This window comes from Manis javanica, chromosome 1 (genome assembly GCF_040802235.1).
Source record: "Manis javanica isolate MJ-LG chromosome 1, MJ_LKY, whole genome shotgun sequence".
Classification (NCBI taxonomy): Eukaryota; Metazoa; Chordata; class Mammalia; order Pholidota; family Manidae; genus Manis; species Manis javanica.
The window spans coordinates 111,635,590-111,654,057 of NC_133156.1; the positions used below are offsets into that span (position 1 = coordinate 111,635,590).

Below are 18,468 nucleotides of genomic sequence, written 5' to 3' on the forward strand. Positions count from 1 at the left end.
ATTCAAGGAATGGATGGCTTATTAGGCACATGACAGAAGGCATTCAAACTTGGTTATTTGGACTCAGTGATATGTATGGTCTTTTTCAACCCTGAGATTCTACAGGTCCTCTGTTGATTCTGACGGCCAACCCCATTGAATGAACTATTCACTTCAGTGGCTCCTCTTCAATCCCAAGAGAGCTGTTCAGATTTGAACCAGCTTTTTGCAACACAGGTCTATACATTGCTCTATCAAGTAACCCCCAGAACCTTCAAAGGGCTATTCGGAGTGCACACTAATCAGAGCACTGGACTATAATAGAGATATGAAGCTCTTTCACCATTATTTTCAAACCATTATAAAATAAATGTTCAAGGAATACATAAATTATCTCTAGCAGGAAATTGTCAGACATAATCATGGGTGGGACACCGATTCAGATAGGGAAACAGCCACAGAAGGAGTAGGTGTCCATATTCAAGGGAAACAGGAAGCATCTTGGGCTGAAAGGTATGGGCTTTGGGGCACAAAGGATCCAGATTCAAACCCTGGCTCTGTTGCTTACTGGATGAATGGTTCTAGGTAAATGTTTGATCTTCCTTCATCTGTAAAGAAAGATTGCTTATTCTTCCCTCACAGAGTTGTGGTAAGAATTAAATGGCATAAAAAATGTGAAAAACAAAACATGGTGCTTAGCACACAGAAAGCTCTCAAAAAATGCTAGCTATCCTTATAAAGGGGCAGATGCAATATAAAAGGAGGAGTCATGGTCCACCATCAAGACTTCTTGATGGTTAAGGCCTTAATAGGTGTGGAGAAAAAACAGCTACATAAATGATTCTTGTATATAATTAAATTGTGCTTGTTGATTATCCCAGATAGGCTTACCCTGTGAATCAGGGGCTACTTCTCCCTCTTCTCTAATATTTTGTCTTTGATTATTGATTGGGGCACATTTTAATCTCTCAGCATTTGGATTTACACAGTGTAAGCGCTCTAAGCTGTCCCAAAATCACATATCTGTATGAGCATTACACTGTGATTTGAAACTCCCGTGGCCTTTCATTTGGGACATATTTGAAACCTAACAGCAAAAAAGGAAATAACAGCTTCAGGTCACCACAGCGAGGGATCTGTGGAGAGCTTTGATAGAAAAGCCCTGACCATTCTGTAGTTTAAAGTGAAACTATAGGATTGGTCAGGTCTACAAACTGGGCGACCACAGTTTATGCAAAGGGATAATTTCTAAAGAATTAGTAATGTAAAAGGATGCATAATTTAAGACAAATTCTACTGGAGGATGTTATTTTTAGTTGCTAACTGAAATGGTGCCACCATGTGGCCAGAGGAAACATAGAATGTACTCAGAGCCCGGTCTGAAAATCACACTTTTATAAATTTAATTGATTGATTTTGATAATTGGAATGATTTATTTTCATTAATTTATATTAATTTCAATTACACTTATCCCAAATATTGTAAAAAGTGAGGAATCATTACTGTTTTCTATTTGAATGACTTCAATTGCATATAACTTAAACATGCATACAATGCAAATCTCTGTAACTTAATTTCTATGATCAGAACCTAATGAAGACAACAAATGATAAAATAGACCCCCGAATCTAAGTGAAATATGAGGAAGTCTGGACTTGGATAATGTTAAATAGCATTAGATTGATTTTCTTTTCTTAGAATTCCAAAAATTAATTTTATTGAGACCCTGAGTAAAAATAAGTTCAAGTTCTTTAAACTTTAAGTTCTAAGAGAACTGACCTGCATAAAAAATAGAAAGACAAGTTTTGTGGCCCATATGGCAGACTGACTGGGTGCAAATTTAAAAAAAAGTGGAGAAATTTCAACAGTGTACATCCACAGTAAGACAGAGAAGGAGAGGGAATATCAGTGGATGAGGTATCAGTGAATATCTGGAAGACAAAGAGCAGCTAGAGAACTGTTAACTAGTGAGGCAGGATGGAGGGAGTTGCATAGTCTAGAATGTTTAAGCAGAAAGATACAGCTGAGGAGATTTAGTTTAGGACCTCAGAAACCTGGAGCTGTAGAAAAAGCACAATGGTGTGTGGGAATAAGAGCACAGAGAAAAAACAAGAGTTTTATATTAAAATATATACTTAGAAAAGTTGAGCCCTGAATTCCCAGCCATTAGCCTCTCTGTATGCACAGAACTCCAGGCAGCCAGACTCTTAAATCCCAAGAAACAAATTGGAATGTATCTCTCTGACTTCTATTCCAAAATGCCATGGAAAAAACTTTTCCTGGCTAAGATAAAGTACTACGGATCACATTTAACCTTCCAGTTAAAACAGCTATAATAGTGGACAAAATATGTGAAATGACAGTTCTCAGGATACTCACAGGACCTTAAAAAAACAGAGGGGGAAAAGAAAGATATTATGTACAGAGGAACAGGTAAGGTAAGAGACAATGAAACTACAATGCCATGGAGAAACATTTTTAAAGTACCTAAAAGAAAAAAAACCTGTTAACCTAGAATTATGCAGTTGTTGGATATAGTGTTCTACTTGTCAGTAAGATCAAATTAATTACTTTTTGTATCCAAATTTTCCATGTGTCCACTGATTTTTGTCTGCCTGTTTGTTCATCAGTAATTGATAGATGTGTTAAAATCTGCAACTATGATTGTGGATTTGTCTACCTTTGCTTTTAGTTAAAGCTTTATGTATTTAAAGCCATGTTATATGGTATATACTAATTTAGGAATGTTATACCTTTCTCTTGAATTGATCCTTTTATTTTGATGTAATATCCCTTTTTATCTGTTGTAATACTTCTTGCCTAAAAGCTATTGTGTCCTTTCTTTTGCTTAGTGTTAACAGAGTATATCTCTTTCCATTCTTTTCTTTTTGATTTGCCTGTTTCCTTTTTGAGCTCTATATCTCCATGCCAGGGTTTGGAAAGTGCTGTCAAAGAGAAAGCTGGAATGAAGGTGAGGCTCACCACATGTACTTTCCTTCCCTCAAGGACCTTAGTCCTTGCTATACAGTGCTCACAGTTGTTTGATGTATCTTGCCAGCTTTAAGCCTGAATCCAGCTATCCACTGTAACCAGAACTGGAGTTGTCCAACCTACAATCTAGCTTCCAATATTTTTCTATTGTTGTCTCTCCTATTTGTCTCATCTTTGTGGGTTTATGAATTTTTCCTCCTTTTGCCATATTTTTTCAGATGGAGAAAAGGTAAACATATACATTCCATCTGCCATGTTTAATCAGAAAGTCTCATCTGTGCTCTGCTGAACTTTTGCCTGAAATTGTATCTTTGCATACTTGCTTCTTCCCTATTCCTTTCTATTTCCCCCTACTTCCTAACCAGTGTTTCCTTTTACATCGGTTCTCACTTTAGGTTGTGCTTCTGGGGAACCAACCCTATGGTAACTTACTATACTGCAATATGTACCTATAGATAAAATGTATTTACATTACATGACCATAGTTTCCATGATTATTTAAATTTGTATCTATATTTAAAGGGATTCAGTGTTTGCCACCAGTCTTTTTTACAACAGTTTTCATTTTCTGTTTGATTCAATTTTATTAAGAGAAAGTCTTTGTGATATGGCATCTATATGTGTTGTATTTCCCCAATTATTTGATATTTGTCTGTTGTTGTCTTTATAGGTGAGTGACAATATGTCTGAATGTAAAACATTTTAGGCTTAGTTTTTTTCCCTCAGCATTTTGTAGACACGGATCCAAGTCTTCTGATGCTAAATGTTATTGTGAAGAAATCAAAAGGGTAGCTCAATTTTCTTCTACTGCTGAATAACTCCTTTATTTTATTCTTCCTGCATACCTAAGAAATTTTATCCTCAAAATTCAATAAAGACCAGATAATATTTCATTTTCTATTATTAAATTTCAGGATTTTATTGGAATACAGTGTGCCCTTTGAATCTCTAAACTCCTCCTTTATTTGGGAAAGTTAGCTATTATGACTTAAAATTTCATGTCATATTCCATTTGCCTAGATTTCTCATTCTAAATCAAGGGACACAGCTTATCTTTATATTCTGTGGCCTTTATACCTACTCCATAATTTATTGATTTTTTTTGTAATTGTTTAGCCTCTTCTCTTTTTCTCTATGTTTATTGTAACTGTTTCCATAGTTTCCTGTAGATTTACAGTTCAATAAATAACTATTAACATATGTGGCTATTTAAATCTAAATTAACTAAAAAAAATTTTAATGTAAAATCAGTCCCTTCATTGTACAACCACATTTGAAGTGTGCAGTAGGCACTGTGGCTGCTGTATTGAACAGGATAGTTACAGAACATTCCAGTCATTGCATAAAGTCCTCCTGGACAGTGCTAATCTATACTAATAATTGAGTCTTTGCTGTTCATTGTATTTTTTCTATTTTATATATTTATTGATTTGTTCTGTAATGGTTTTATGTTAGCCCTCAATATTTCCTTATAACCTTTATTTCTAGTTTGCAGTTTTGTCTTATCCATTAAATCTTATGCAAATTTGTGTCATTATAAATTCTTTCATAGCATAAAGCACCCTGGGGAATTTTCCTGTTGGGAGGGGGTTTGCTTTCTACTATGAAATTGTTTCATCTATCATTTATGTACATTTTATCATATTAGTTTTATTGATTTAACTTTTTGCTAACATATTTTTCCCTTGTTTATATTATGTTTTGTTTTAATTTTACTTACCATGGAAGGATTTGTCCAGACTCACTTATGCTGATTATAATGTTGTTGAATTCTTTTACTCTCATCCCATCTTTTTCCTTATTTTACAAGCTACATTTCAAGATCAGTACATATGGCCTGTGGGACAAATTGGCCCATCTCCTATTTTTGTAAATAATTTTATTGAAACAGAGCCATATCCATTCATTTACGTACTGGCACTGACTGCTTTCACGGTGCAATAGCAGAGTTGAGCAGCTGTGACAGAGATCACATGGTTTGAGATGTCTAAATATTTACTATCTGGTCCTTTAAAGAAAAGGTTTGCTGACTTCTGAGGTACAGAGAAGGAAAAATTGTAGCCTGAAGGTGTGGCTTGGAATGAGAGAAGGGTTGGAAGAGATTTTTCTCAGCTAGGCCTGTTGTGGGATTAATATATAAATCAAATGTATAATCATATCTGACTTGATTATTTTTCTTGTAATTCATGATGCATGATCAAGACCAAAACAGTTTCTATGACACGACTGCCCTTGCATTGTTCACCATGTAGGAACTTGTTCACCATGAAGGAACGTCACGCCCCAAGAGACTGGAGACAGCTGAGAATTAATGATTGTGTATTGGATCCCTACACAAAATTCTATTGTTGCTAACATTTATTGGCTCAATAAATATGAGGGCTGCTCTCTCAGTACCACTCTTGCACTGTTAAGCCTCGAGTCCCCTGGCTGGTGCTTTCAGATCTTCAATATCTCATCGTGTCTCCTCCTTTATCTGTGGGTCAGAAGCAGGGAGGGACCCACACCTGTGTGCATTCTCCACTGGCCAAACTAGGCTCTGCTCTCTCTTTTGCAGTTTTATTAAAGGTCTTTGCTCTGGTTTTAACTTCATAATGCCTAGGATATACTGCCAATGGATTTAACCCCTGGCAAGTTCACTATGGGTTCAATGAGACCGAAAAATAACAAAGGAATGTTCTTGGGGTGAAAGGGTTTATACTCAATTTTATTCCCACAGTGGCAGGTCAATCACTAGAATGCCATGCACTCAGAGCAAGTATGCATGCAGCAAGCCTGTCCCTGCCTCTTGGTCTCTCTGTCCCCACAGCCATCTCACTCTCTGTCCTCAGTGCTGCCACCACTCCAGTCTCTGCTCTTGGTTGCAGCCATGCAACCGAGTCGCCCAGAGCACTGGGCGGACCTCATTATATAGAGTTAATAACAACGTATTGCCAACACGTGTGAAGCAAGCTAGCTCACCAGGACCAGTGAGAATCCTGGCTGTAAGAATATGTCTGAATGTAAAACATTTTAGGCTTAGTTTTTTTCCCTCAGCATTTTGTAGACATGGATCCAAGTCTTCTGATGCTAAATGTTATAGTGAAGAAATCAAAAGGGTAGCTCAATTTTCTTCTACTGCTGAATAACTCCTTTATTTTATTCTTCCTGCATACCTAAGAAATTTTATCCTCAAAATTCAATAAAGACCAGATAATATTTCATTTTCTATTATTAAATTTCAGCATTTTATTTTATCCAAATCTTCTTTATGTCCAGGGATAAACTTGGGCTTCAGGTCATCCTCGACCTCCTTTTGGTTTTGGGAATCTGGAACTTCTGCCACTTTTAAGGAAAGGCAGCCCTGTTTGTGGTCTTGCCCTGTATTCAGACATCAGTCATTTCTACTCCCAAATTGCTCACAGGTGAGAGATGGGGCTGGCTCCCTTCTTGAACACCTTTAAGAATGAGGACTTATCCTGGGCTTTCCACTAAGGGTTCTGGATTTAGCCTCTCCCTACACCTACCACTGCCTCAGATCAATTTTTTATTTCTTAAGGTATGGGTTTTCTATTTTTATGAAGATATCTGCTTCACTGACTCCCCTTTAGTAAGATCTTTCAGGGTTTTATTTTCCTCAGTACTCTCTCAATGAGTATTAGGAAAGTGGGTATTAGGAGCCTTCTAGGGCCACATGGTGCTACTTTAAGAGAGCTTTGCTCTTCATCACTAACCTTTCTATGGTCTATTTCTGTATTGCCATTTTTAACCAGTTGTGCATATCTTAGATTTTACAGAAAGGAAATTTTGATATCTGGATTTCCTCTGAAATTGGAAGATTGTATATTGGTTTTAGAATATAGTCAATAAAGAGCACATTGGCAAAAACCTGTTATATTTATAGTACATTCCACTTTTAAAATGATTTGGAATTGGAATAAATAACCACAGCAGGGAGGGCTTCTCTTGACTCATTTTCTTGAATAAACTAACAAATACATATAGTTTGTGCTGGGTTTTACATTTTTATTCAAAATGACCAATGAATAAAATTACACAAGAAAGTAATATTTTGTAAATAGTTTGATTCAATCATAAAAGCAAATCAACAATATTATGTACACCTACAAGGTGTAAGGCATTCTGGTAGGCTGTTTAATAGTAGCATGCTATATCTACTCTATCTCTTTACAAGTCATTTGTATAGAGAAGTGCTTAAAATTCTGGGTTATCTGTTAAAAGAGTTATTGATTATGTTGAACCAGTCTTTCAAAATATAACAACTGTATCTATTTTTTTTTTTCTGATATCTTTGGTTTTTTTTTTTTTTTGCTTTTTTTATTTTGAGAGGGTATCTCTCATATTTATTGATCAAATGGTTGTTAAGAACAATAAAATTCAGTATAGGGGGGTCAATGCTCAATGTACAATCATTAATCCATCTCAAGCCTAATTCTCGTCAGTCTCCAATCTTCTGAAGCATAATGAACAAGTTCTTACATGGTGAACGAATTCTTACATAGTGAATAAATTCTTACATGGTGAACAGTACAAGGGCATTCATCACAGAAACTTTCAGTTTTGATCACGCATTATGAACTATAAACAATCAGGTCAAATATGAATATTCGTTTGGTTTTTATACTTGATTTATATGTTGATCCCACATTTCTCCCTTTATTATTATTATTATTTTTATTTTTATTTTTATTTTTTATTTATTTATTTATTTTTTTTGAGAGGGCATCTCTCATATTTATTGATCAAATGGTTGTTAACAACAATAAAATTCAGTATAGGGGGGTCAACGCTCAATGTACAATCATTAATCCATCTCAAGCCTAATTCTCGTAGTGAATAAATTCTTACATGGTGAACAGTACAAGTACAATGGCATTCATCACAGAAACTTTCGGTTTTGATCATGCATTATGACCTATAAACAATCAGGTCAAACATGAATATTCGTTTGATTTTTGTACTTGATTTATATGTTGATCCCACATTTCTCCTATTATTATTATTATTTTTATTTTTAATAAAATGCTGAAGTGGTAGGTAGATGCAAGATAAAGGTAGAAAACATAGTTTAGTGCTGTAAGAAGGCAAATGTAGATGATCAGATGATCAGGTGTGTGCCTATGGACTAAGTATTAATCCAGGCTAGACAAGGGCAGCAAGACATCCACGGATGCAGAAGATTTCTCTCAAAGCAGGGGGGGTGAGGTTCTGAGCCTCACCTCTGTTGATCCCCAAATTCTCACCTGATGGCCCCCCTGCGACTGTGCCTATCTTAGGTTGTTCCTCCCTTGAGGAATCTTACCCGTCTCTGGCTAACCAGTCATCTTCCGGGGCCATACAGGGAAATGTAAAGTTGGTAAGTGAGAGAGAAGCCATATTGTTTGCAAAGGTTAGCTTTTTACTTCTTTGCAGATTTATGCCCTGTGGCTTCTATGCCCAGCACTTGTCTCGAGGTATCTTTACCACCTGGAGGAATTATGATACTCGGTAAATTCGATATGAGGCACGAATTCTATTTAAGGGTTGTAATTAGGAAGGAAGAAGAAAAGCTATAGATGTAGCACATGAAGGAAACATGGGAGGATTGATTATTTCTTTGACATATCTTCTTGTATAGTACCTTAAGTATGTATAGGTTTTAAACTACTAACTAATTTCCACACACATATTAACATAATAGGAATACGGTGACATAAACAAAGCAAATCTATAATTACCATCCATCTCCAGTGAAGCCAAGAAAACCATTTAGGCACCCTAGGCATTTGTGAAAATTTATCTATGATATGATGGAAATTGTCCAACTGTACTTGAACCATCAGACAAATTAAAGCAGCCCATTTCTGGGATCTGTTCACATCCCATATGTTCTTTTAACCATAGATAGTCTATAGTCATGAGATTTTGGAGTGCTACAACTTGCACCCCTCCCAACTCCTGGTTGAGTTCCAACAGTACAGATCCGGTCAAATTCGTTGTCTCACTGTATGCACATGCCAGCCTAGACATCTCCCTCCTCATTCCTATGGCAAGCCCAGGAGACGGTGGGCTGGATGCAGCCACAACCGCAGCATCGTCCGGATCCCTGTGGAGGCTTTTTGATGGTCATCCCCCGGCACAAGTCCTCCAGAGAGTGCTGATGCCGGAAGCTCCTCCTCATATCGTATCTTAGTTCATTTTCTGGGTATCCAAGTTAGGCCTTGATCTTCTGCATAGAAACAAACAGACCCTTTGCCCACACTTTGACATGCCCTCTATACCAATGTGCAGAGCTCATTGGAGGTCAGCACACAGTAACTGCTTTTTTTTTTTTTTTTTTTTTAATTTTTAATCTACACTTACATGAAGAATACTATGTTTACTATGCTCTCCCCTATATCAGTTCCCCCCTAACAACCACATTACGGTTACTGTCCATCAGCTTACCAAAATGTTGTAGAGTCACTACTTGTCCTCTCTGTTGTGCACCCCGCCGTCCCCTTTCTCCCTCCCCCCCATGCATACTAATCTTAATACCCCCCTTCTTCTTCCCCCCCCTTATCCCTCCCTGCCCACCCATCCTCCCCAGTTCCTTTCCCTTTGGTACCTGTTAGTCCATTTTTGGGTTCTGTAATTCCACTGCTGTTTTGTTCCTTCAGTTTTTCCTTTGTTCCTATACTCCTCAGATGAGTGAAATCATTTGGTATTTCTTTTTCTCCGCTTGGCTTATTTCACTGAGCATAATACTCTCCAGCTCCATCCATGTTGCTGCAAATGGTTGGATTTTTCCACTTCTTTTGGCTGAGTAGTATTCCATTGTGTATATGTACCACAACTTCTTTATCCATTCATCTACCGATGGACATTTAGGTTGCTTCCAATTCTTGGCTATTGTAAATAGTGCTGCGATAAACATAGGAGTGCATCTGTCTTTCTCAAACTTGATTGCTGCGTTCTTAGGGTAAATTCCTAGGAGTGGAATTCCTGGGTCAAATGGTAGGTCTGTTTTGAGCATTTTGATGCACCTCCATACTGCTTTCCACAGTGGTTGAACTAATTTACATTCCCACCAGCAGTGTAGGAGGGTTCCTCTTTCTCCACAGCCTCGCCAACATTTGTTGTTGTTTGTCTTTTGGATGGCAGCTATCCTTACTGGTGTGAGGTGATACCTCATTGTAGTTTTAATTAGCATTTCTCTGATAATTAGCGATGCGGAGCATCTTTTCATGTGTCTGTTGGCCATCTGTATTTCTTTTTTGGAGAACTGTCTGTTCAGTTCCTCTGCCCATTTTTTAATTGGGTTATTTGTTTTTTGTTTGTTGAGGCGTGTGAGCTCTTTATATATTCTGGACGTCAAGCCTTTATCGGATCTGTCATTTTCAAATATATTCTCCCATACTGTAGGGTTCCTTTTTGTTCTATTGATGGTGTCTTTCGCTGTACAGAAGCTTTTCAGCTTAATGTAGTCCCACTTGCTCATTTTTGCTGTTGTTTTCCTTGCCCGTGGAGATATGTTCAAGAAGAGATCACTCATGTTTATGTCTAAGAGGTTTTTGCCTATGTTTTTTTCCAAGAGTTTAATGGTTTCATGACTTACATTCAGGTCTTTGATCCATTTTGAGTTTACCTTTGTATATGGGGTTAGACAATGGTCCAGTTTCATTCTCCTACATGTAGCTGTCCAGTTTTGCCAGCACCATCTGTTGAAGAGACTGTCATTTTGCCATTGTACGTCCATGGCTCCTTTATCAAATATTAATTGACCATATATGTTTGGGTTAATTTCTGGGGTCTCTAATCTGTTCCACTGGTCTGTGGCTCTGTTCTTGTGCCAGTACCAAATTGTCTTGATTACTATGGCTTTGTAGTAGAGCTTGAAGTTGGGGAGTGAGATCCCCCCTACTTTATTCTTCTTTTTCAGGATTGCTTTGGCTATTCGGGGTCTTTGGTGTTTCCATATGAATTTTTGAATTATTTGTTCCAATTCATTGAAGAATGTTGCTGGTAATTTGAGAGGGATTGCATCAAATCTGTATATTGCTTTGGGCAGGATGGCCATTTTGACGATATTAATTCTTCCTAGCCATGGGCATGGGATGAGTTTCCATTTATCAGTGTCCCCTTTAATTTCTCTTAAGAGTGACTTGTAGTTTTCAGAGTATAAGTCTTTCACTTCTTTTGTTAGGTTTATTCCTAGGTATTTTATTCTTTTTGATGCAATGGTGAATGGAATTGTTTTCCTGATTTCTCTTTCTATTGATTCGTTGTTAGTGTATAGGAAAGCTACAGATTTCTGTGTGTTAATTTTGTATCCTGCAACTTTGCTGTATTCCGATATTAGTTCTAGTAGTTTTGGAGTGGAGTCTTTAGGGTTTTTTATGTACAGTATCATATCATCTGCAAATAGTGACAGTTTAACTTCTTCTTTACCAATCTGGATTCCTTGTATTTCTTTGTTTTGTCTGATTGCCGTGGCTAGGACCTCCAGTACTATGTTAAATAACAGTGGGGAGAGTGGGCATCCCTGTCTGGTTCCCGATCTCAGAAGAAATGCTTTCAGCTTCTCGCTGTTCAGTATAATGCTGGCTGTGGGTTTATCATATATGGCCTTTATTATGTTGAGGTACTTGCTCTCTATTCCCATTTTGCTGAGAGTTTTTATCATGAATGGATGTTGAATTTTGTCAAATGCTTTTTCAGCATCTATGGATATGATCATGTGGTTTTTGTCTTTCTTTTTGTTGATGTGGTGGATGATGTTGATGGACTTTCAAATGTTGTACCATCCTTGCATCCCTGGGATGAACCCCACTTGGTCATGGTGTATGATCCTTTTGATATACTGTTGAATTCTCTTTGCTAATATTTTATTGAGTATTTTTGCATCTACATTCATCAGGGATATTGGTCTGTAATTTTCTTTTTTGGTGGGGTCTTTGCCTGGTTTTGGTATTAGGGTGATGTTGGCCTCATAGAATGAGTTTGGGAGTATTCCCTCTTCTTCTATTTTGTGGAACACTTTAAGGAGAATGGGTATTATGTCTTCTCTGTGTGTCTGATAAAATTCCGAGGTAAATCCGTCCGGCCCCGGGGTTTTGTTCTTGGGTAGTTTTTTGATTACTGTTTCAATTTCTTTGCTTGTAATTGGTTTGTTTAACTTTTGTGTTTCTTCCTTGGTCAGTCTTGGGAGGTTGTATTTTTCTAGGAAGTTGTCCATTTCTTCTAGGTTTTCCAGCTTGTTGGCATATAGGTTTTCATAGTAGTCTTTAATAATTCTTTGTATTTCTGTGGAGTCTGTCATGATTTTTCCATTCTCATTTCTGATTATGTTGATTTGTGTTGACTCTCTTTTTCTCTTAATAAGTTGGGCTAGAGGCTTATCTATTTTGTTTATTTTCTCAAAGAACCAGCTCTTGGTTTCGTTGATTTTTGCTATTGTTTTATTCTTCTCAATTTTGTTTATTTCTTCTCTGATCTTTATTATGTCCCTCCTTCTGCTGACTTTAGGCCTCCTTTGTTCTTCTTTTTCCAGTTTTAATAATTGTGATGTTAGACTATTCATTTGGGATTGTTCTTCCTTCTTCAAGTGTGCCTGGATCGCTATATACTTTCCTCTTAAGACTGCTTTCGCTGCATCCCACAGAAGTTGGGGCTTAGTGTTGTTGTTGTCATTTGTTTCTATATATTCCTTGATCTCTATTTTGATTTATTCATTGATCCATTGATTATTTAGTAGCATGTTGTTAAGCCTCCATGTGTTTGTGAGCCTTTTTGTTTTCTTTGTAGAATTTATTTCTACTTTCATACCTTTGTGGTCTGAAAAATTGGTTGGTAGAATTTCAATATTTTGGAATTTACTGAGGCTCTTTTTGTGAGCTAGTATGTGGTCTATTCTGGAGAATGTTCCATGTGCACTTGAGAAGAATGTATATCCTGTTGCTTTTGGATGTAGAGTTCTATAGATGTCTATTAGGTCCATCTGTTCTAGTGTGTTGTTCAGTGCCTGTGTGTCTTTACTTATTTTCTGCCCGGTGGATCTATCCTTTGGGGTGAGTGGTGTGTTGAAGTCTCCTACAATGAATGCATTGCAGTCTATTTCCCTCTTTAGTTCTGTTAGTATTTGCTTCACATATGCTGGTGCTCCTGTATTGGGTGCATATATATTTAGAATGGTTATATCCTCTTGTTGGACTGAGCCCTTTATCATTATGTAGTGGCCTTCTTTATCTCTTGTTACTTTCTTTGTTTTGAAGTCTATTTTGTCTGATATTAGTACTGCAACCCCTGCTTTCTTCTCACTGTTGTTTGCCTGAAATATGTTTTTCCATCCCTTGACTTTTAGTCTATGCTTATCTTTGGGTTTGAGGTGAGTTTCTTGTAAGCAGCATATAGATGGGTCTTGCTTTTTTATCCATTCTATTACTCTATGTCTTTTGATTGGTGCATTAAGTCCATTTACATTTAGGGTGACTATTGAGAGATATGTACTTATTGCCATTGCAGGCTTTAGATTCGTGGTTACCAAAGGTTCAAGGTTAGCTTCTTTAGTATCTTACTGCCTAACTTAGCTCCCTTATTGAGCTGTTATATACACTGTCTGGAGATTCTTTTCTTCTCTCCCTTCTTATTCCTCCTCCTCCATTCTTCATATGTTGTGTTTTTTGTTCTGTGCTCTTTTTAGGGGTGCTCCCATCTAGAGTAGTCCCTGTAGGATGCCCTGTAGAGGTAGTTTGTGAGAAGCAAATTCCCTCAGCTTTTGCTTGTCTGGGAATTGTTTAATCCCGCCATCATATTTAAATGATAGTCTTGCTGGATACAGTATCCTTGGTTCAAGGCCCTTCTGTTTCATTGCATTAAGTATATCATGCCATTCTCTTCTGGCCTTTAGGGTTTCTGTCGAGAAGTCTGATGTTAGCCTGATGGGTTTTCCTTTATAGGTGACCTTTTTCTCTCTAGCTGCCTTTAAAACTCTTTCCTTTTCCTTGATCCTTGCCATTTTAATTACTATGTGTCTTGGTGTTGTCCTCCTTGGATCCTTTCTGTTGGGAGTTCTGTGGAATTCCATGGTCTGTTCGATTATTTCCTCACCCAGTTTGGGGAAGTTTTTAGCAATTATTTATTCAAAGAGACTTTCTATCCCTTTTCCTCTTTCTTCTTCTTCTGGTATCCCTATAATACGAATATTATTTCTTTTGTATTGGTCACATATTTCTCTTAGTGTTGTTTCATTCCTGGAGATCCTTTTATCTCTCTCTATGTCAGCTTCTATACGTTCCTGTTCTCTGGCTTCTATTCCTTCAATGGCCTCTTGCATCTTATCCATTCTGCTTATAAATCCTTCCAGGGATTGTTTCACTTCTGTGATCTACTTCCTGACCTCTGTGATCTCCTTCCGGACTTCATCCCACTGCTCTTGCATTTTTCTCTGCATCTCATCCCACTGCTCTTGCATTTTTCTCTGCATCTCATCCCATTGCTCTTGCATTTTTCTCTGCATCTCTGTCAGCATGTTCATGATTTTTATTTTGAATTCTTTTTCAGGAGGATTAGTTAGGTCTGTCTCCCTCTCAGGTGTTGTCTCTGTGATCTTTGTCTGCCTGTAGTTTTGCCTTTTCATGGTGATAGAGATAGTTTGCAGAGCTGGTACAAGTGACCACTGGAAGACCTTCCCTTCTTGTTGGTTTGTGGCCTTTTCCTGGGAGAATAGCGACCTCTAGTGGCTTGTGCTGGGCAGCTGTGCGCAGACAGGGCTTCTGCTTCCTGCCCAGTTGCTTTGGGGTTTATCTCCGCTGTTGCTGTGGGCTTGGCCTGGCTGGGGCTGTTCCTCCAAAATGGTGGAGCCCCATTGGAGGGGGAGTGGCCGGGGGGCTATTTATCTCCGTAAGGGGCCTCTGTGCTCCCTGCTGCCCAGGGGGTTAGAGTGCCCAGAGATCCCCAGATTCCCTGCCTCTGGTCTAAGTGACCTGTCCTGCCCCTTTAAGACTTCCAAAAAGCACTCTCCAAACCAAAACAACAACAGCAACAATGCGAGAGGGAACAGAAAGAAAAAAAAGGAAAAAACACGCGATTTTTTTTTTTTTTTTTGTCCTCAGTTGCCGGTCCCAGTCACCCGCTCACTGGTCCTGCTGCCCTGTCTCCCTAGCACCAGGGTCCCAGTCCTTTCAAGGCTTCCAAAAAGCACCCACCCACCGGTCCCGCAGGGAAGGAACGCTCGATATTCTTTGTCCTCAGGCGCTGGTCCCAGGCACCGGCTCACCAGTCCCGCCGCCCTGCCTCCCTAGCACCGGGGTCCCTGTCCCTTTAAGGCTTCCAAAAAGCACTCGCCAAAAAGAGAGAAAAAAAGGGGAAAAATGCGCGATTTCCTCCGTCCTCAGGCGCGGGTCTCAGGCACCTGCCCACCGGTCCCGCAGGGAGAAACGCGGGGTATTCTTTGTCCTCAGGCGCCGGTCCCAGGCACCTGATAACCGGTCCCGCCACCCTGCCTCCCTAGCAACGGGGGCCCGTCCCTTTAAGGCTTCCAAAAAGCACTCGCCAAAAAAAAACCGCTCTGGTTTCTTTCCACCTGCCGGGAGCCGGGGGGAGGGGCGCTCGGGTCCCGCCGGGCCGGGGCTTGTATCTTACCCCCTTCGCAAGGCGCTGGGTTCTTACAGGTGTGGATGTGGTGTGGATGTTGTCCTGTGTCCTGTGGTCTCTATTTTAGGAAGATTTTTCTTTGTTATATTTTCATAGCTCTATGTGTTTTTGGAAGGAGATTTCCACTGCTCTACTCACGCCGCCATCCTGGCTCCACCCCCTCTGTATCTATTTTTTAATGAGAAATTCAAATATCACCAAAAATATGTTAAAGATTTTAGTCAAATGTCTACAGATCTCACACCACACAGTTCAAACTTCCTCAGAATTTTCACTTTTACCAAATTCTGCTACACTTAATAATAAAAGAGTACATGTGTACTGAGACTTGAAAATCTATTTCCTCTATTTTTTAACACAGCTTAAGAGTATAAGTCTCAACTTGCTTAAATAAAGTCACTGAAACTAAGTAGCACTTCATGAAGAGTTTCTGATAATGAGCCAAAACATATGGCCAGATACCTAGGACTAGATACTTTTTAATAGCTGAAAATGATGGCAGGAAATATTTGAGCAGCAGGTAAGTCTTCACTGGCTCCCCTTTCATGCCTGTTTGTACTCAGGCTCCCCAGAATGGCTCAGAGCAGATGCAGAATCATATCATCAAAAGTGTGTGATGGGTGGCTTCCACTGAAAGTGGGATAAAATCCAAACTGGCTCTCAGGACCTCTCACAAGCCACATGTTCAGATTCCCTTTAATTTCTTCAGAATCATCTTCCCAGGGTCTCTCCATTTTCTTGTATTTCAGCCACACTGGCCTCTCTTCCACTGTTCAAACGTACTGAATCCTTGTCTATCTCTGGGTTGCCTCTGCCCAGAAGGCTCTTCCCCCAGCATCTCCCAAGGCTGGCTCCCCTCATCCTTTGGGGCTCAGCTCAGGTCAGGTGATGTCATTCCCCATAACCCTAACACTCACCCACCCTGCACTTCCCTGACTTACTTCCTTCTTAGCATTCATCACAAACTGTTCTTATTTGTTTTCTTACATTTAGTCTGGTAACTATATGTACCTAACTATAATGTAAGCTCCATGAGGCGAGGATCTTATTTTCATAGTTCATGGATATATCCTTGGTAAATAACAATAAGCACTCAATAAATACTTAAGAGAATAAACAAATTAAAAAGTCACACAACACAGAAATTCACAAAGAGGAGAGCAAAATTAGTTTTTAAATCATCCACACTTCCACTACCCACATATGGTAAGTATTACTCCATCCCTGTTCTGTGGGCATTAATGATCCATAGATACAATTTTTTTAATGCCATTACACTATATACTATTTTCCTTTTTAAAGTTTATTTTTACTTAAATTTAATAACAGGAAAATAACTGAAGTAAAACTGAAGGGATTACAGATCATTGGTTTATTATTTATTCACTATAGTTGCCCCTGAAAGAGCCTTCTAAAATTAAGAAACAAGATTATGAAAATTATTAAGAGACTTTAATCAATGTTTTATAACTACATGTTCCAATTTTGGGCAGTTTCTATTATCTTTTTAATATTGTGATGTCACTTACATTTTACTCCATAACCATTACCCCATAATTGATGTCTGTTTTATATTTAAATGGATTAAAATCTCACCTCCAGTTTTTTTGTTTTTACCACTAATTTCTTAATTAATGAGTTTTTTAGTTTGATTACTCTCTTGATTGATCGGAATTTTGCCCAAGGAGATCTTTTAAAAAGGGTTCTTGGGTATTTTTTTAGCTTTTGCAAGCTTAGGAGTGTCCGGCTTTGGCCTTTATTGACACCAGATCAGCTGTAAGTAACATTTTAGGTATTTTGTTCTCAGTCCTTTTTAGATACTGCACACCACCATCCTCTGGCATTAAATGTCACAGAGAAATCTAAGGCCATTGTCATCATTCCCATTTTTCTGTCTGGGTATGAATATAATTCTTTATTCTAGATATTTAGCAACTTTATTGTAATATATGTTGGTTTTAATCAGTTCTTTTCCATTTTTCCTGTCTGGTATCTCCATCCTTATTGCCACTTCTTCTTGCAAGGGGTCATGTCCACCTTGCCAACTACTTGCCCTTCTGTGATCTCATCGTATTGTTTTATATGCCCCTGACTTGTCACAGACTAGTGAAATTCCCTTATTCCTCCCATCGTTGTGCTATTTGCTGGTACCCAATTCCAGCAGATTTAGGTCAAGCATCTCCTCCATGAACACTTCCTAGAGTACAATCCTCAGGTGACCAGGCACTTTTCCCTGTTCACCCCCATGAAATGTAACTTGCAACCCTAGTATTATATTTGGCATACTGAATGGCCGTTAATGGCTTATGTTTCAATCCAGACTGTGGTCTCCAAGGAGAGGGCATCTAGCTTATATCCACAAAACTACTTAATTTAAAACAGAGTTCTTGTTGGTAAAAAGTTGGAAACTTTGGATGGGTAGTATGTGGATAAATCACTGTGCAGCTACAACAGGAAGAGTGTAAATCTGATATAGTTCCAATGCTCTAAATTGAATGCTCTTTCTTTAAGAGACACTAGCTTTATACCGGTAGGTTAAGTGTCAAGAGAAGCTGACAGGTGAGTTGGGAAAGCCAGATTTCCATAACGCAGGTGTCAAGTGTCCGGTAGAGTACAATGTGTGCTCTCTCGCATCTTTGCCTCTCGTTTAAGGAGACAGGCATGCATGGCCAGTCCTTCTCCCACTCAGTGATACCTACAGCTCGAGCTGGCCACCGGGACCTACCTGCTAGTGAAAGCTCAGCTTTTCGCTCAGCTGTCTGCAGCGGGAACCCGGAGCGGAGACCAGAGGGGCAGAGCTAGGTCTGCACATGCCCCGTACGGGCGGAAGGAGCCATCCGGTTGCGCCTGCGCTGTAGGTCGATCTGGCGCCTCCGCCTTCGCGG

General features: G+C 38.8%; 1 long non-coding RNA gene across 2 annotated transcripts in view; it reads right to left on the reverse strand.

Moving 5' to 3' along the window:
• Positions 1-18,468, reverse strand: part of LOC118973074 (uncharacterized) — a 181,975-nt gene extending 163,507 nt beyond the window's left edge. Inside the window, exon 1 of one of the 2 annotated variants that reach the window (XR_005062292.2) lies at positions 18,309-18,453. This is a non-coding gene — a long non-coding RNA (uncharacterized lncRNA). Of the gene's footprint in view, positions 1-18,308 lie in introns of both variants that reach the window. The other variant, XR_012131190.1, reaches the window with a different exon arrangement.